Raw genomic sequence first — 6,000 nt, 5'->3', positions numbered from 1 at the left:
CTCCTTGCCCAGCCTGTCAGTTTAGGTGGACGGCCATGTCTTGATAAGTTTGCAGTTGTGCCGTACTCTTTCCATTTTCAGATGATGGATTGAACAGAGCTCCGTGAGATGTTCAAAGCTTGGGGAAAACAGGATATTTATATATATATATATATATATATATATATATATATATATATATATATATATATATATATATGTAGATATATATATATATATAGTGTGAATCAATATATATTATGTATATACAGTGCCTTGAAAAAGTATTCATACCCGCATTGACATTTTTCACATTTTGTCATGTTATAACCAAGAACGTAAATGTATTTTATTGGGATTTTATGTGATAGACCAACACAAAGTGGCACATAATTGTTAGGTGAGAGGAAAATTATGAATGTTTTCAAAATCTTTTACAAATAAATACCTGAAAAGTGTAGCATGCATTTGTATTGAGCCTCCTTTACTCTGATACCCCTAAGATCTAGTGGAACCAATTGCCTTCAGAAGTCACCCAATTAGTAAATAAAGTCCACCTGTAATCTCAGTAAAAATACAGCTGTTCTGTGAAGCCCTCAGAGGTTTAATATAGAACCTTAGAGAACAAACAGCATCATAAAGGCCAAGAAACACACACAACAGGTTAGGGATAAAGTTGTGGCGAAGTTTAAAGCAGTGTTAGGTTATAAAAAAATATCCCAAGATTTGAATATCTCACAGAGCACTGTGCAAGCCATCATCTGAAAATGGAAAGAGTATAACACAACTGGAAAACCTACTAAGACATGGCCATCCACCTAAACTGACAGACGGGGCACGGATAGCATTAATCAGAAAAGCAGAGAAGCAAGAAGCTCATGGTAACTCTGGAGGAGCTGCAGAGTTCCACAGCTCAGGTGGGAGAATCTGTCCACAGGACAACTATTAGTCGTGCATTCCACAAATCTGGCCTTTATGAAAGAGTGACAAGAAGAAAGCCATTGTTGAAAGAAAGCCATAAAAAGTCCCATTTGCAGTTTGCAAGAAGTCATGAAGGAGGCAAACATTTGGAAGCAGGTGCTCTGGTCAGATGAGACCAAAATGTAACTTTTTGGCTTAAAAGCAAAACGCTGGCTCATCTTGTGCCGGGGGTGTCCAATAGACCAGTACATGCATTACCTTGTGCTGTAAACCAGTGCATCTGCAACTTGGGCCCCTGTTAGATGGCCCTTAGCAACCTTTATGGACTTTTGGTTTATCCCACTAGGTCACCCAGTGGACAGTTGTCATTTATAAAAGTTCTTTGATCAAACTTCTCTAGCCCACACCCTTCTGTTATGACTGTTGTGCTGTACCACATGCATGTGTATGTTTGTCAAAATGATCTTCTTATTACAATAAAAATTATTGTACCAGAAAAGCAAAACGCTATGTGTGGCGGAAAACTAACACTGCACATCACCATGAACACACCATCTCCACCGTGAAACATGGTGGTGGCAGCTTCATGTTGTTGGGCTGCTTTTCGTCAGCAAGGACAAGGAAGCTGGTCATTTGATGGGAAGATGGATGGAGCCAAATACAGGGCAATCTTAGAAGAAAACCAGTTTTGCAAAAGACTTGAGACTGGGGCAGAGGTTAACCTTATAGCAGGACAACGACCCTAAACATACAACCAGAGCTACAATGGAATGGTTTATATCAAAGCATATTCATGTATTAGAATGGCCCAGTCAAAGTCCAGACCTAAATCTAATTGAAAATCTGTGGTAAGACTTCAAAATTGCTGTTTACAGATGCTCTCCATCCAGTCTGACAGAGCTTGAGCTATTTTGCAAGGAAGAATGGGCAAAAATGTCACTCTCTATATGAGCAAAGCTGGTAGAGACATCCCCAAAAAGACTTGCAGCTGTAATTGCAGTGAAAGATGGTTTTACAAAGTATTGAGGGGGGCTGAAAAACAAATGCATGCCACACTTTGCATATATATATTTGTAAAAAAAAAATGAAAACCATTTATCCTTCCACTTCACAATTATGTGCCATTATGTGTTGGTTATCCAGTGTGGATAAAAATCAATGATTTAACAAAAAAAAATTATTTTATTTTTATTTTATTAATTTTAATAAAATGCTTTTGGAGTAAAAATCTATATAAATGTAGTTCTCTATTTAAGATACATTAATAATTTAGTTTATTCAGCATGAAATCAAGCTTAGTTATGTAGCATGAGGCTCTATATTATGCAATATTTAAATTTTTGGTAAACTCATTCAATGAATCCAAGCTCTGCAAGCTGAGATAACGTGCACTGCATTTACACAATTTCACTGTATGATTAAACTGGTTCTGATATCGCTGCTCGCTCACCTGCTGCAGCCACGTCCCTCACCTTGTGTCACTGCCGCATCACCAGTCGTCCCATTAAAGTGAATGGGTCAACAGCGGGACAGAGAAGGAGCCGCTGCGAGACAGAGATGACATTGCTCTTTGAAAATCATGATTTAAATCAAGTTGATTTAAATCATGTCTTTTTACTAGTGATTCACGGGTCCCAGAAGATTGCCCGGCCATTCATAGCATGCAGCGCGGATCGCGAATGCGCAATGCACGTCCGACTGTGAAGTCACAGCCGGGAGCCCACAGAGTGTCTCTTCCCTCGAATCAGCTCTTAGAGCTCTCCTCACTGTGCTCTGCAGAGTATAATTTCAGCTCCCAAGCTTTGAATAGTTACAGAGAAGAGATGACAGCAGATAACCAGCTACAACATATGTAGGAGGATTTGTTTAATCTCTGCGTATCACCTGAGGCCAGTCACTTTACTAGGCATATGTGAGGATTTACAGCCACTTTAATTTCATCAACATCAAAATTCATGAACATGATTAAATGTCCAGTGTCAACAAAATTTCATAAAATCTGTGAAGTGTCCAGTGTAATAAAAGTCCATCAGGACTAAGTGACGTGTGTTTCAATAGTGCAGGCAAAAAGCTTCTCCACAATTAGTACTCCTCCACACTGCTCACACCTCCTGTCCACCAATTTCCAAATTAGCAACTCACCAGAGGTAATAATCACCATCTCGAATCTTATATCATTTTAATAGGCACAGGATCCACTTTCTTCCACACAATATGAAATACAACTTGTCCCTCAAATTCCTCCCTCCAAACCTCCAGGCCCATCAACGGAGACCGTAAAAATAGAACAAAAAAAGTACTCCATCATGTAAAACCTTTATTTATTTAAAAACAAAAAAAACTAATTGCACTCACATTTAGTGTCCCAACACTATAGACAAACCGCATATACACTTAAGAACTTCGAGTGGCTGCATGGGATTATGTCACCTCCAAACCAGCCCTTCCCTATGCATTTTGTTGTAATTACAGTCTCAGAGATGGTTTGGATGCACCCCATTCCGCTGTCATTTATATATCCTTTACCAATTTCTACTTGATTTTCCACACCAATACACACAGCGGCATCAAAGCCAGTGGTCATCAACCAATCTTTAAAAAATCATGAAATGTAAAAAAAGATACACATCATGAAATGTAAAAAAAAGATACAGAAGATACTACAGATTAAGAATAGATATGGGTGTGAATTATTAAGTCCGTTCAGAAATGTAGTAGTTTAGTGGTCATCAACCCTGTCCTCATGGCCCACTAACAGGCCAGATTTTATGTATTACCTTGGGGAGATGCAGACTAGACTACGGCAATCACTGATCAGCAAATGATATCACCTGTGATGTATTTCAGTTATCTTGCAAACCTGGCCTGTTAGTGGGCCCTGAGGACAGGGTTGATGACCACTACACTACTACATTTCTGAACCGGACTTACCGGTAATAACTCACACCCATATCTATTCTTAATCTGTAGTATCTTCTGTATCTTTTTTTTACATTTCATGATCTGTATCTTTTTTTAAATTTCATGATCTTTTAGAGAGACTTAACACATATTAAAAACGTAGCTCTACCTTCTACTCTAAAATAATCAACCACACTAATGATTTGTGCAACATAAAAAAAATCCATCAAATATTCGTCTAAAATTTAAACTGTATTTACATGGGAAGCATTAATCTTAATGCCACATTTATAAAATGCAAATAGCTACAGGTAAGAACCAGGCATAGTATTTAACTCCTAAACTATTCATATTTCGTCAGTAATCTCAATCTCTTAAGGAGACGTCTTAATTAAAGCAGACCTCAACCTAAATATGACTCTCACATATCTATACAGCTCTCTTAATATTAAAAAAAGATATACATATAATAAAAAAATATTTTAAATTGTGTCAAAAATGTGTCAAAAACAGTTTAGATCAATATCAATATTCAATCCCCCTGGTTGAAAAGTATCCAGCTCACATATCCATTTGGTCTCTTTTCTTGAAATATCTTAATGATGTCTCCACCTCTCCAATAAAAAAATCAATCCACTTGGATCCTTTCCACGTTTCTCCCTAAACTGTCTGGAGATATTGGAGTAGAGGCACCTTAAGACAAGAAGTGTGTTATTGGTGGGATCACCAGGGGATTGAAAAAAGAACATAGAAAAAAAAAGAATACTAATGCTAAGCTAATGGTAAGTTGTAATATATTACATTTTTGTTTGGGTTTATTACCACATTAAAAATGCTTCTATTATATGTCAGCCTTAAAACAATTGCTATTTCCCATGTTAGAAAATCATACTCTCTTCTAATACTCATTTATGTAATTATTTGTACACCACCTTCTTTGTATGTGTTTCTGCATACGTATGCTGTTTTCTGTACTTTTTGAAAATGAATAAAAAAGAGACTAAACATAAAAATTCTTCTTTCAGTGCGAGGAACACAGAGAGCATTTGTTTGCGGGGCACAGATCCCTCAAAATTGGAACTGTCTCTGTTGTGACAACCATGGCCTCGGTTTTTGTGATGATACTTGTTATACCTCAAAATGCATCAAACCATTAGGGGAAAAACCATGGTCTTGGTTTTTGTAATGATACTTCTCATTTAAACACAAAATAGATTCTAGATATGCAGAGTTACAATCTGCATGGGGATGTGCACTTTTAAATGTTTGTGGACTAACTACCACATTAATTATAAATATAATACCCGCAGTACATTTTGTACTCAAATCCAGAACATTAACCACAGTCATGGTGTTTGTGATGATACTTGTTATGCCTTTAGAAGTTTGAGGCTTTTAGGGGGAAAAAAATTATTGCAACAGTTGTATCATTTTGATGTATATATTACTTAGTATTTTACAATATGTTGTCATATATTCTCAATTAAACACAAAATTGATTCTGGATACAGAGTTACAATATGCATGGAAATCTTTTAAATGCTTGTGGATAAATGTATTTTACACATTAATTATAAATGTAATATCTGCAGTCCTTTTTGTACTCAGGCCCATTTTTAAGTTACGCAATACAATGCAGGAATTATAATGGTTGTTACCATGAGCTTGTCATATTATGTGGTTTGATGTGATTTGCCTCTGTTTGCATCTCTATTTAAATAGTCACCTCAAAAATAAAACATAAATAAAAGAGACAGACAGCTATTCTTACCACTTACATTTTTTTCTTGTTGCTTCATATTAGGCTGTTTCATTGTTATCACTGATGGGAATTTAAAGCAATCACTACTTCTTCACGCATTACAGATCTCGAAATGAAGTCTAGAAAACAGAAAGAGGGGACTTAAAATTGATCTTACATCATTTATATTAAGTTAAGCATTAAAAATAAGCAACTGTCAAAACACACAACTCTAGACAAACAGCTGGATACACAGATGAAGTATATTAAAGTGTATGTAAAATCAAATATGCATATGTAATTTTAAATTCAACATACATAAATACATGAATTTGACTTCATGTTCCCCTATTCAGTAGTATCTGACTTGGAGATTGTGGAGCAACACTAGCAGCCATCAAGTGCGTTGCAGTATATATGAGCTGTTAAGGAGCATTCTGACAGGAGGAGAAAATAGA

General features: G+C 36.3%; 1 long non-coding RNA gene across 1 annotated transcript in view; it reads right to left on the bottom strand.

Annotated features, from left to right (window-relative positions):
- Positions 1-3,911: 3,911 nt before the first annotated feature.
- LOC120937683 overlaps positions 3,912-6,000 on the bottom strand; it is a 296,867-nt gene continuing 294,778 nt past the window's right edge. The window contains exons 6-7 of the long non-coding RNA XR_005748743.1: positions 5,580-5,682; positions 3,912-4,494 (exon numbers count right to left, since the gene is read on the bottom strand). This is a non-coding gene — a long non-coding RNA (uncharacterized LOC120937683). The remainder of the gene's footprint in view (positions 4,495-5,579; positions 5,683-6,000) is intronic.

This window comes from Rana temporaria, chromosome 4 (assembly GCF_905171775.1).
Source record: "Rana temporaria chromosome 4, aRanTem1.1, whole genome shotgun sequence".
Taxonomy (NCBI): Eukaryota; Metazoa; Chordata; class Amphibia; order Anura; family Ranidae; genus Rana; species Rana temporaria.
The sequence above is the reverse complement of the archived record's forward strand: the minus strand, read 5'-3'. Positions and strand labels throughout refer to the sequence as shown.